The following is a 13,274-nucleotide window of genomic DNA, read 5'->3' as shown; positions in this document are numbered from 1 at the left end:
ACCGTAAAAAGGTGAAACTAAACGCTACCGACCGGGAGAAGTTGTCCACAAGCAAATGACCAACAAAGTATTAGTATTCAGAATATGTAAAGAATTCCTGCATATCCATAAAGAAAGGAAAATAGGCAAAGGCCTTGAACAGGGAATTTACAGAAGAGGAGCTAAGCGGCCACAAGAACTAAAGAAAAGGTGCCCCCTTGTATTAGCAATCCGGAAATGCAAATGAAATCCACAAGGGTGTTTTGTTTCACACTCGACAGGCTGGCACTTTAATTCTGGCAACACCAAGGTGGGAAGAATCAGTTGGAAGGCTCACCTACTGTTGATGAAAAGGGAAATTGGTGCAACCACTCTTGAGAGCAATTAGGAGCTGTCTAGTAAATTGAAGTTGCAAATACCTGGTGACCCAGCAGTTCCTGAAGTTCTACTCCTGGAGTTTGCCTCGTGCTCAAGAACTTCTGTTCACAACTGCAGCGTTGTTTGTAATACCAGAAAACTGTTAACAACCCAAATGCCAATCAATAGGAAAATGGAGAAATAAACTGTGGTCTTACATCGGGTTGGAATACACGCGTATGTAGTAGAAGCTTGAGGGCGTGCCTGGGGTGATAAGTACCACATTCAGAAGTGGGTTTAACATTCTGAGTCCAGGACCAGGCCAGGCTGGACCCCCACCAGTCTGGACCCTGCCCAGGACCCTTTTGTGATAATACCCGGTTGCCCCCTCCCCCGTTGGTTCTCCCTGAAATGCCACCAGGACACCTACTGGTGTCAGCTTCCCCTTACCCCGTGTGTGGGTTCCCCAGCCATCAATTATCCTGAAGCCGGGAAGCTTGAGGAGTCTCCTAGGCAAACGTTAACCGGAGTTGAACGTTGAGTATGTGCAAGCCTAGGATGTGATTATTTGTGGCGGTCTGGTGCTGATAGCTGATGCTCCCATGACCCTCACGTGGGGGGCTTCAGCCTCGTCTACGGAGGAGTCCCTGAGACTCCACAAGGTCAAGCATGTGTCCATGACAACCCGCCCGCAAAACCCCTCCCACCTGCTGGAAGTCGGAGCCGGCCTTTCTCAGAGCTCCGAGTTCACGCCAGACCCTGCGGGATGGGGACCCCTGCCCGCCTAGCCCCAACAGGCCGCCAACCACACGTGAGTTGGGGGAGTGTCGAAAGAACACCCCCTGACTCTTCCAGCCCTGGGCTTCCCGCGGTGGAGTCTCTCCTGGTCTAGGCTTCCTGGGTGAGAAGGCCGAAATCGGGGGCAGGGAGGAGGGGTAACCTGCCCACAGCCACCAGCTGCTCAGGGCCTGTGGGGCCCGAGGTCACTCGTGGGGAGTGATCCCCTGCCTCGCCGTGGGCTACCACGTCCCCGCGCTCCTTCCACAGGCCAGGGCCTCTCGCTCTGCAGATGGGGAAACTGAGGCCAGCGCGGGGGGGATCTGCCCCGGGCACTCAGCAGGAAGCAGGGAGGAGGGCAGCTCACACTAAAAATAATCAACACAGCGGAGCCGGGTGGCCAGGACGCCCACCGGGTCTGCGCCCCGTCCCGGGAGCCGAGGGCTCTTCTGTGCCCACCCCGCAGAAACGGCAGGGCCGCCTCCCCGACCCGGGCCCCCAGAAAATGCCTCCCCCGCTCCCGGGGCCTGGGTATCCGGGGCCGGCGCGAGGGGCATCTGAGGATGCGGCCTCCAGGCCCTCGGGGCCCCATCACGCAGCCCCGGCCCCGCCTCGCCGGTTTCCGGGGATTTGCCGGCGCCGCGGAAACCCGCTCCGCCTGGGAGGGGCCTGCGAGGGGGCGACAAAGCCCGGGCCCTGCAGGATTCGGCACCGCCCACCGCCCCCTCCGGCGGGCTCCATTGTGACAAGGACACAAAGAGGCCTGTGCCACTGCGCCCCCAGGTGCGGCGGCGCATCACGGGAGGAGCTGCCTCCACAGCCCCTGGGCCCCGAGTCCTGGCCCGAGCCCCGGGCCCAGGTGTCCCCTGCTCCACCCGCCCCACAGTGACTTCACTTCCTCTGCGCTGCACACCCAGCCTGAGCTGCCGGGTGGCCCAGCACCTTGAGCAGGAGCTGGAAGGCCTGGCATCCAGCCCCACCCTTCCACTGCCTGCTATGTCCTCCCCTCTCTGCTCCATGAGGGGTGGGACGGGGTTCTGGGCAGGCACCTTCCCCCTGGAGCCAGGGCTCACGCTGGACCCAGGCCCGCTGGCCTCTCCTCCAGGGCTCAGCCCAACAGCAGGCCCCTCCATCACTGGGCTGAGTGGTAGGTGGCCCCTACTGCACCTTGGGGTACCTAGCATCTGACCACTGGTGGGCGAAGCTGCTCGGGCTGCCATCTTCCTCTCTGAGCCTCAGTTTCCTCATCTGTCAGCTGTGGTTTTGAGGAAGTGCTGCAGAGCGGGAGCAGCTTGTTGCTCCACATGGTTCAAGGCCGCCCCAAGGCCCCTCCTCCTTGTGGCCTTCCCAGTCCTTCCCACTTGGATTGGCATCTCTGCCCCCCACCAGGAGCAGCCCATGAGGGCATCAGAACAGGGGTCATGAGGCCTGCTGACCTTGGGCACCAGGCTGCAAGGGTGAGCAGTGAGCCACGACCCAGCACAGCAGGCCGGGACAGGGCTGTCTGTAGTGGACCCCAGTGGGGCTCCTTCGGTTCCATCAGGTACACCCTCTCTCCCAGCCTTGACTTTCCCACCTGTAAAATGGGCACATTGTAACAACTGACCTGCCCACTGCACAGGTGCTGAACCCTCAGGCCCCTAGTGCATACATTCTATTTCTCTGCTGAGAACGTGTTTCTTTCCATGAATTTCAAGAATATTCACCCTTGCTACATTGAGCATGGTTGTAAGAGCTGCTTTGTCTGAGAATTCCTTCATAGAGGTTACTTCAGGGCTGGATCTGGTGATCGTCTGTTCCCTGGAGGAGCAGTCAGACGTTCTTATTTCTCCTCGTGTGTTCTGTTGTGTAATTTTGGATGGAATCCCGACAGTTCACTCATCATGTTGAGACTCTGGTTTCCATTGAAATCCTCTGCAGGATGTTCATTTCTCTTTTTCTGTCGTTTTATTATGCATTCAAGACAGTGAGGATGAAACTGCACATTCCGTCTTCCCTTTGTTGACAGTTCTAGTCTCAGTGGAGGTTCCGGGCCATTTGTGCTGCTTGTGTCCACGTCACACACACACTCAGGAGTCAGTCTGGGGGTAGAGTCTCTGGTCTACCCTTCCCGTAAAAAGATGGATAAGATGCTTGTTCATGGAACTTTCCCCCTTTCTGACGGCATCCAATATAGAGCTTCCTTGGACCCTTGTCGAAAGCACCCATTAAAACCCAACCCATTCATAGTGATACCAAACCAAGAGGCTCGCCTCCTGGTGAGTTAAATAAGACTCTGCGCCAGTGGAAGTTGTTTCACAAAGTAAAGTGTGTTTGCAGCAAATAGGAGGCCACGAGAAATCATTTCCAAAGTCATGGTGTCCCTGAACAAAGGGAAGCAGGAACTTTTATTTCAGTTGGTGAATGAATATTCAAAAGGGAGAGGCAGGTATTCGCTTGCACAGGCTCCGTTGGAGAACATGCTACCACATAATGAGGCCTAAGCTCCTCCTGGAGAGATCTTTGCATTAAAAATAAGGCAAAGGTAATGAGCATAGCTCTTGTGGTGAGGTTTGGTCAGTTTCAGGATGGTTGGTGGTTACATCTCCTTAACATACAAAAGGGAAAGAAACAACTTGGTAAAACAGTTAGTTGCTTCCAAACTCACCTTTGAGTTTCTGCAGGCACCTAGTCAGTGACAGTGGTAGGATGTGGTATGGATGAACTGTGTCCCCCAAAATTCATATGTTGAGACCATAACCCCCAATGTGATGGTGTTTGGAGTTGGGGCCTCTGGGAGGTGAACGTTCAGGAGAGAGGAGCCCTCGTGTGGGTTTGTGCACTTATAAGAAGAGACACGGGAGAGCTGGCTTCCTTTCTCTCTCTGCTATGTGAGGACACAGCAGGAAGGTGGCCATCCAAAAGACAGGAAGAGGCTATTGTTGGATTCCCAAGGGGAAGGGGAGGGAAATCCCAACTCACCAGGTCTCGGGATGACGCGGGCCCACAGACACAGAAGACCGAACTTGATGCAAACGCAAGAGGTTTATTGAGCGGAGCTCCGGGTCGACTCGTGTCCCTCGCAGGAGACAGAGGGGTCGACCCCGAGCCTTAGGGGGCAAGTTCTTTTATAGGATTTGGGAGCATAAAGCGGGAAAAGGTTGGCGCGGTTTTACATGATTGGTTAATTCAAAACATTCAGACAGTTACATTTTATGGCGCGAATTGCTACGGCGCGAAACAGCTATCAAGGTGCACACACATGTCCCCACCTGGGCCCCCTCCACCCCAACCCTCCCAAACTTATCCCTCTGTAGCACTCCCTTGTTCTCAATTTTCTCTGAACAGTTTAGGGTGAGTCTTCCGCGAACAGAGTCAGTTGGGATCGATAGACTCTATTCATAGAAGACTCGCCCCAACTGCCCCTTAAGGTGTTAACATATTAAATTTTTAACATAATTTACATCCTTCACTATCACCAGACACCAAACCTGCTGGCACCTTGACCTTGGGCTTCTCAGCCTCCAGAATTGTGAGAATAAATGTTTGCTGTTTAAACCACCCCGTCTGTGGTATTTTTTTTTTTTAAGATTTTATTTATTTTTTCCCCCCAAAGCCCCAGTAGATAGTTGTATGTCATAGCTGCACATCCTTCTAGTTGCTGTATGTGGGATGCGCCCTCAGCATGGCCGAAGAAGCGGTGCGTCGGTGCGCGCCCGGGATCCGAACCCGGGCCGCCAGCAGCGGAGCACGCGCACTTAACCGCCAAGCCACGGGGCCGGCCCTGTGGTATTTGTTATAACAGCCCGAGCTGACAGAGATGTAATGAGATAAGATCGTCCGTGTAAAGTTCTTAGAAGAATGCTTAACACACAGGAGACCCGGATAAACGGTCGCTGCTGTCCAGCTGTGTCTGCACTCCCCGCCACTCTCCTCCCAGCCCCAAACCGGGACTTCTCTAAAATGTAAAACTGAAAATCACCTAAGCCAAATGTTTACCATCTGCCCTCGCACGACTCTTTGCAAGTGTCCTTTCTAACGAAGCCATTTCTGAGCCATGGGATCCTAAAAGATGCTTCTGCTCTAATGGAAAGTGGACATTCTCCAGAAAAACTTAGAACCCTCCTCTCACTGGCCCCCTGTCCCTGGCTGAATTTTCCAACCCCCTCTGCTTCTCAAACCCAGTCCTTCTCTCCTTCACCATTGGCAGCCAAATGGGAGTGAAGAGGCTCCCAGTGGAATGCTGGCCATTACTTGGAAAACTTTTAGGAGAAACCTCAGGCCAAGACCCCAACTGTAGACACCGCCGTTCTGGATCCTGTGACAGCCACACGTTTCCTGTGCTAAGTGCTTTCTGTACGTTTGCTCATTTCAGTCCTCACAGCCCCCTTGGTGGTAGATCACGTTATTACTCTCATTTTCCAGTTGAAGGGACAAGACTCAGAGAAATGAAATCACAGCTAAACAGTGGCAGAGACAGGATCTCAGCTCCAGATCCACATTCTTGAGCACAGGGCTCTGCCGCCTCCTGCCCCCGAAGCAAGTGGTCTGTTTACACAGAGCAACGCTGAGGATGGATTTCAGGAAGAACCCGCGGTCAAGTGGATTTTTGCCTCACCCCATACCCGTCAAAAAGAAAGAACAATCCAGGGGGAGGAACCGGCAAAGAGTCTGCTGCAGGAGGGAAGAAAAAGCCACCCCAAATCACACATGTCACTGTGGGTGTCTGCGGAATGAGGACACAGCAATGGAAGCAAGGAGGCACTTAGAGTCGAGTGATCAAAGAGCTTATGGTAACTTTTCACAAGGGCCTCCCGCTCAGGATAAAGCCTGTGCAGGAGCGTGGTGCTCTGCACACCGACTGGAGGTGTTTCCACACCGTGCGTCCTGACGGCTCAGCCTTTCCCACAGTCAGGCAGCCGGTGGCTGGCCAGGCGCCTCTGTCTGAGAAAGAGCTGACACGAAGAGAAGACATATAAAGCAGTCACGTCCCTGGTTCGTGAGTTTTGAAGTCTTTCTCCGGAGACTGGACCTGCACACAGCTGCGGTTTGATTAAGGTCCCCGGGTGATTCTGATGGACACTGAAGATTCAGAAGCCCTCCTGTGTTGCCGATAAAATATTTGGAAGAATGTTTAGTAAAAACCAGATATCTTATCCTCAGAAAAGCTTCCTGGAATGGAGGAAGCAGAGAGTAAGAGAACTAAAGTGCTCAGGACCCTGAGAAGGACTTAGTCCTTGCCCACCTGACTCCCAGGTGATTCTGGGGGGCAGGGAAGCACCCTCAGGTAGGTGGGGACATCCCAGAGCAGCAGGCACCTGCACTGACCCTTCCCTGGGGTGTGACCTGGGGAGGGGAGAGGGGAAGACCTCCAGGTTCTTAGTGCCCAGCATGGGATAGGTCCGACCTGTGAGCTGGAGACCCGCCCTCCTGAGATTCCTGTGCACAGCACAGCGCGGGGGCAGAGGAGTGATCCAGGTGCTGACTGGGGCCCTGGAGGAGGAGTTTCCTAAAGCCCAGAGCGGTGTGAAAGGGCTCCTACAGCATACACTAGGGGCCTGAAGGGACCTCTTGGTCAGAAATTCAGACTCATTTGGCAATGACCTAGACAGGCAGATGCACGAAGACCAGACAGGTCAGGATGTTGCAACTGTTGCCAGATGGAATAGACTGGAAGGGAAGGAGCTGATCTCCAGCTCACTGCCCTGCTTTGGCACTAGGTATGCCGCCCAGGGACACCCCAATTAGACGGAGGCTAGATTTCTGCTCTGAGGCGCAATGGGCTCTGCAGCAGATGCTATTAGGGCCCCGCCTCCATCCTTGGACCTTCTGGAATTTTCATGCCAGTCTCCCCATGTGCTCGGTCACCCTATGGCCAGCACCTGCATCCCTTTGTGGCAGGGCTGCCCTCAGGTTTCCAGAACCCCCTTTGCCTGTCCACCCAGAGAATCCGAGGTGCCCGGCTATTCACATCCCCCAGGACAGCCCTTAACTGATGCCTGACGGGTGCAGGGACAGGGAGATACAAGTTCTTCAGCTCCCGTGCCCCCATTCTGGACTCTGATGTGAGACCATCACTGTCCCCAGTGTCCTGCAGGACTGAGTGAAGGTTACCCTCCAGGGGACTTTGCTTGACCCCCTCACTTGCCTACTCCTGGGTCAGCTCTTCCTGGCACCATGTCCGTGTGAGTCACTTTTACATGAATCCTCATGTTAGGGTCTGTTTCTGAGGAGTCCCATGTAAAACAAGAGCTCAAAATAAAACTGAGTTTAGTTATAGGAAAAAAGCTAAGTACCACTTTTATGCCTGGCTGACTTTATAGACTGAGATTTATATGACCCCACTTATTAATGAAAACTTTCATAAAAGCTACCTCTTGTCAGCATTCACACATCTCCATGAAGGATCTCATTAAACCCATGAGGCAGAAAGCACTGTCATGCCCATTTTACAGATTTCAAGAGGTCCAATAACTCTTAGTTCAAGGGCGACAAGAGAAGTCGGAGCCCTGTTCCAACCGTGGGCTCCCCGCCCGGATCTGGCCGAAGTCCCATGCTCTGAGCAGCAGCGCTGGGGGAAGGCAGAGACACAGTCGCTGAGCTGGGGACCCGGGCTCCTCCTGCAGGGGCAGGTCTGGGCTGAGAGCGAGAGGAGTGGACCCTGCAGGGGCCTTCGTAGCAGGAAGGCCGAGCACAGGCTCCCAGTATCAAGGCCCTGAGTGGGTGAGCTCCCCCCGCCAGCACCTACTTGCTGTGTGGCCCCGGGCAGGTCCTGTCCCCCTCTGCGCTTCAGTTTCTCACTTGAAAGTGGGGTTCATAATCATGAAAAGTGCAGATCCCCTGCTGGTGACTGAGGAGCTGGATGTGAGTCCTGACCTCTGTGCTCTTGAAACACCCCTGCCAGAGTGCGCTGATGACTGAACTTACTGTGAAATGGGTCAGAAAATAAGAAGGGGGTTGACTGACAGATAAGTGATGAAGCAAGAAAAATAAAAGGTTAATGGTGGAATCTTGTGATGGATGACAGTCTTTACCTTTGCTATAGGTTTGACACTTTTCACCAGAAAATGTTGGGGAGAAAACCTCCCAACAAGTGATTCTTTCTGATGCGAATGGCCCCGTCTCCTCTTCATGAGTCATTCTGATGCCTGAGCAGGAGGGAGGCAGGCAGGACAGGGCAAGTGCTTCTCTCTGGAGGGCCCTCTGACGTGGGCGGTTCAGTCTCCCATTTGCCTTCTCCTTTTCTTTGGGAGTCGTCAGGTCCGGAGAGCAGGTCTCCAAGGTCCTCAGCTTCAGAGGAATGTTGGGTTTGATAGGGAAGGAGGGGGAGCAGGGCTCCAGGCACCCGGGAAGAGACAGAGAATATGTCATTGGGCACAAGATGTGTCTTGCAGCCACTGGACGTGACTTCCCTGCGGGTCCCATGCTATTCCAAAACGCTTTGGAAATCACCCCCATTCGTCACCCTTTATGCCTCTGATTCATCTTGCAGGCCAGAGAAGTCGTTTTATGGGGAAGCAAGTGTTCCTTCTACTGCCCTCTGACTCGGGACTGTTTATGCTCTCTCTCCAAAGGCTCTGTCAGTTCCTGCTGGGTCCGTCAGGTTCATCCTAAAGTAAAGTTCATCATCATCCTCTGGCAGACAGAGCCACAAGCAGCCACAAGCAGCTCATTGGTAATTCACCCAGGCCCAGAGAGACAGCCGCCCCATAGTCAAAATCCTGAAGGTCACAGATAACACGGTAACTTATCATTGGAGGTTCCAGGAAATGACAAGAGGACACCAGGCATCAGTCAAGGGCTGAGGGTGAGAACCAGCATCTCCTCTGAAGTATATTTGTTTCCTTTTATGATACAAAATTAACTCAACTTCTTGGTAGCAAGACAATGCCTAACACACCAAACGCACCCACTGTGTTTAGCATAGAGCCTGACCCAGAGTGAACAGTCAAGACATTCTTGAACGAATAAATGAGTAGACAGTATAGAAAAATACATTTTCCGTCATGGATTAATAATATTGGACATCATTTATTGAATAAATTGTCTGCCAAATTACGGTAGATTATTTACAAAATGGCTCTGATTATTCCCCTCCCTGTATCCATACCCCTTGGCAATGTGACTTTGTTTCTCCTCCTGTCAAGAGATGGTGTCTATTTTCCCGCCCCTGAATCTTGACTGGCCTTGTGACTTGTTTTGGTCAACAGGATGTGGCAGAAGTGATTGGGTGCCAGTTCCAATCCTAAGCCCCAAAGGCCTTGTGCATGTTCCCTCACTCTCTTGGAACCCTGTGTCACTAGCCAGCTGGGGGATGAGAAATTAAGTACAGACATGCGCCACTTACTGATGGGGATACGTTCTGAGAAATGGGTCATTAGGCGATTGTGCGAACATCATAGAGTGCACTTACACAAACCTAGACAGAATAGCCTACTCCACACCTAGGCTCTCTGGGACTAATCTCATGCAGACCATAAGTGACTGAAACGTCATTATGTGGGGCATGACTGCAGAGCAGAAACTAGATGGTCCAGTCAGGGCCACTCTAGGTCCGCCAGCAACCCAACCAACCCAGCAATTGACTGAAACAGCCCGAGGAAGCTGAGATCAGCTGAGACGAGAGCCACTCGAATGAACCAGCCCCAACGGTGAGCTAAACTGTTGTTGTTCCAGGATCTGAGTGTTGTTCTGAGACGCTAAGTGTTAGGGAGGTTTTCTCACAGCAAAAGCTGACTGACACACAAGCACCATGTCATGTGCATAACGTCACCTCACCCCCACAACCCTCCAGAGTAGGTGTGAAGGAGACAGTTGTCTGTCTTCCAGAATGTGTTCTTTCCTTACCCCAGAGCAGGAGGGTTTTAGCTGGAATGGAGCCACCCAGCTATGGACTCAATTTCCCAGCTCCTCTTGCAGTGACGTGGCAATGTGAGCGAGTTCCCGCCAAGATTGCCAAAATGGAAATGTTGCAACTTCCACCCCAATTGCTTCAGGTAAAATCCCTGGCCTCGGAATTCGGCTCTTGTCCCCTTCCTGCTGACCAGGCGGGGATACGAGAGCTCTGCTGTCAGGCCTGGTGGACGCTCCTCTCCCGCCGACCACTCAGGTAACCTTGGGCCAGGCTGCAGTGTGACAAGGCCCCTGGCCCCTAGGAAGCTCCCTCCCTGGATGTATGTAGGCTGCTTTACTAATAGTAATCCTCTGAAAATCCCTCATAGCAGTGATATTGTCCCCATTTTCCAGAGGAGGTGTCAAAACCAAGGCTGCCCTGCCGGGGCCCCGTCCTCTTCTCTTCCATCAGCATCTGCCAGGCGCCTCCCCTGGGCCCTCCCTGCCCTCCCTCCTCCCAGAGCTCAGGGGGCTGTGCGGGCTCCATGCTGCGGGGGGCAGACTCCTGACAGGGCCGCGGGAGAGCAGGGCGGCCCTTCTGGGGGCTCAGCCTCAGGAGAGAGGAGCAGGCCGCCAGCTGGAGGAGGGAGAAAAGGGGCCGGGGAGGCCGGAGGGGGACAGCGGGAAGGGGCGAGAGAGGACCATGGTTAGGGCCACACTCTGAGGCGTGTCTGCCAGGCCGGGAGTTTGGGGGTCAACCCTGAAGGTGGGGGGCACATGGGCCCTCCTGGCGGCTGTGGCCTCTGGGCCTCTTTAGCTTCCTGCCCCGACACCTGGAACCAAGGCCCAGAGAGGAGGCAGCTCAGCACCCCCCAGCCTTCGTAGCCTTCGCCCAGGCTGACCCCACCCCGCCGTGTGTCCACCGGGCAGGAGGAGGCGCCGGTGGCCCGTGGGGCGATTGCTGAGGGACCCCAGGGTAGAGTGGTCAGTGGACGAGGCTTCCGGGGCCCAGCTCTGTGCCCTAAGCAAAGAGCCCAGCCTCTCTGGGGCTCAGTTCAGCCCCAGTGAAGTGGGCTGTGGGGCAAGTGTGTGGAACCTTCAGGAGAAGCCGGCCCAGGGCCCTCAGTGAGGAGCCGTCCAGGACTCTGGGTTGGACCCTCTCAGTCTCCTTTCACTTCCATCTGTTTCCTGATTGGTGGGCCCTGGACACCAAGACGGGCAGACAGCCCTCCCCTCCCCCCAGGTCCAGTGGTGACAGCTGGCCCAGTGACATTGTCCTGTCCAGGGAAGCACGTCCACAGGGAACGCCCCTGCCCAGTCTCGCAGACCCAGGGATGCTGAGGCAGCAGCAAAGGGCCTGTTGAGTCTCCTTTGAAGACAAGCCCGGGATCACGGGGGCAGCACTGTTGTTGCCAGGGGAGTTCCTGGCGGCTCTGCCTTGAGGTTCAGGTGACAGGAACATCTCCGGCCCCCCCTCTCAGGCGTGCTTCTCTGAGGAACTGGGCACAGAAACGGGCCCTGGGGGGAGGAGGCAGAGGAGGAGGCAGGAGAGGCCTGGGCCTTCCCACCATGCCCTGGCTCCCCTGTTCCATCTGCTAGGCGGTGGGAGGGCGTGCACAGTGGTTTCTGAGGGCCTTCCAGCTGCTGCTCCGTGGACCAGCAGGTACTCCTCTCTCCGCCCCACAGTGAGAACCCCCTGCCCACGGTGGAGAGTGCCATCCGGAACACAGGCGATGCTGACCAGTGGTGTCCGCTGCTGGAGACCCTGACGGACGCCGAGATGGAAAAGAAGATCCGTGACCAGGACAGGAACACAAGGTACCCCCCCCAAGCCCCTGCAGCTGGCCCTGCCCACAGGCACTGTCTTCCAGGCAGGGTGGGACCATCGCCTTTCCCCACTGACCTGGTGTTCAGGAGGAGGGGACCTGTGTTTCCAGAAGCAGGCCTCTGGGTGACAAGTCCCCGTCCAGCCCCCAGGGTGCGTTTCCCTGACCACAGCACAGACCCAGGTATCAGGACCCCTGGAGAGGTGGGCAGGGCCTGAGCAGGCAGGATAGAGGGCAGTCTCAGGCCCCAAGCAGCAGACAGGCCCCAGCCTAGGGAGGGGCTGGGGAATCCCACCTGCCAAGTCCTGTCTCTGTCCCCGCTCCTGCTCCTGGCTGCCCTAGATCCCTGGGGGAGGGCAGCCACCCAGAGCTGGAAGCTGGCCCTGGGTCACTGCCCTCTCCCCTCCTATAGGCGGATGAAGCATCTGACCAACACTGCCCCGGCCTGGTAACCAGCCCACTGGCGCTTGGCTCCCAAGGAGCATTCAGAAGGTCAGCCCGCCTTTCCTTCATCTTCTGGCAAGGGGGCAGCCCAGGGCCATCCTCCCCCGGGCACACATTCCATTTGCTAAGCCCCAGTCCCCACCACCCGGGTCTCTGGTCAGGGAGAGGCCTCGTTTGGGGTCGTGTTTTTGTATAGGAGCCCCAGGCAGGGCTAGCAAGACTTGGTCAATAAAAGGCAACAGGTCGTGTTCCATTTCTTCCAAGCGGTGGCATAAAAATAAGGACGAGGGAGACCAAGGTGTGGAGCCTGGATGGGGGTGGTGTGTGGCGAAGGCTGGGGGGCCAGGCCTCTTGCCCTTCTCTGCCTCAGATCCCAGGTGGGCAGCTGGGGGTGACGGGGTTCCAGGACCCCACTCACAGCCACCCAAGGCCTAAGTCAGAGCACAGCCCTTGCTTTTCCTCGGGCCCTCCCGCTTCCCACCCCCGACCCGTGCTCCGCACGTCCTTGCACAGAGGGAGAAATGAGGAGTGTGGTCCAGAGGCTCAGAGGGCAGGGGGCCCACCTGCCTTTCAGTGACAGCCCCACCCCCGCCCCCTTTGCTGCTTATGAAGCAGCCACAGGCTCCCCTGCTCTCCCTGGGCTCCGCTGGGTCCAGGTAGGTAGTCAGGCCGCCCCCGGGTGGGATCATGGCTTCTCTGGCATTCCTTGCAGAGGCCCTGTCCTGTGTGGGCACTGCAGGGACGTCACCAGCCTGGATTCCAGCAGCTGCAGTAGCCAGACTCCGGCCCTTGGGCACGCAGGCTGGTGTCCATGTGCACGTCTCCCGCACCTTCCAGCAGCGTGCTCAGAACAGGTGGACTGGGGCCCATCTCCATTGCTGGCTGGTGCCGTGGCCCAGGCCAGCTCCCCCTCCCGGGCCGGTTGTGAGGAAAGGACACACGGGGAGCAGCACACCCAGCCCAGACCTGGCTGGGGGAGTGGTGGGGTGGAGTGGAGTGAAGGAAGCCCTGCTCTGGCCTCTCCCCAGATCTGTCTCTGATGAGCTTGCCGCCTCTCTGCATCCTCATCCTCCCCACTCC

The 13,274-nt window shown here is 55.8% G+C and overlaps 1 protein-coding gene across 2 annotated transcripts in view; it reads left to right on the top strand.

The window, feature by feature from the left end:
• The window catches only part of LOC131398381 (cationic amino acid transporter 4-like), a 110,896-nt gene that overhangs the window by 19,499 nt on the left and 78,123 nt on the right, over nt 1-13,274 (top strand). The window lies entirely within an intron of this gene.

The sequence above is a fragment of the Diceros bicornis genome, chromosome 35 (genome assembly GCF_020826845.1).
Source record: "Diceros bicornis minor isolate mBicDic1 chromosome 35, mDicBic1.mat.cur, whole genome shotgun sequence".
Lineage (NCBI taxonomy): Eukaryota > Metazoa > Chordata > Mammalia > Perissodactyla > Rhinocerotidae > Diceros > Diceros bicornis.
Note: the sequence above shows the minus strand (reverse complement) of the source record. Positions and strands in the feature narration are given on the sequence as shown.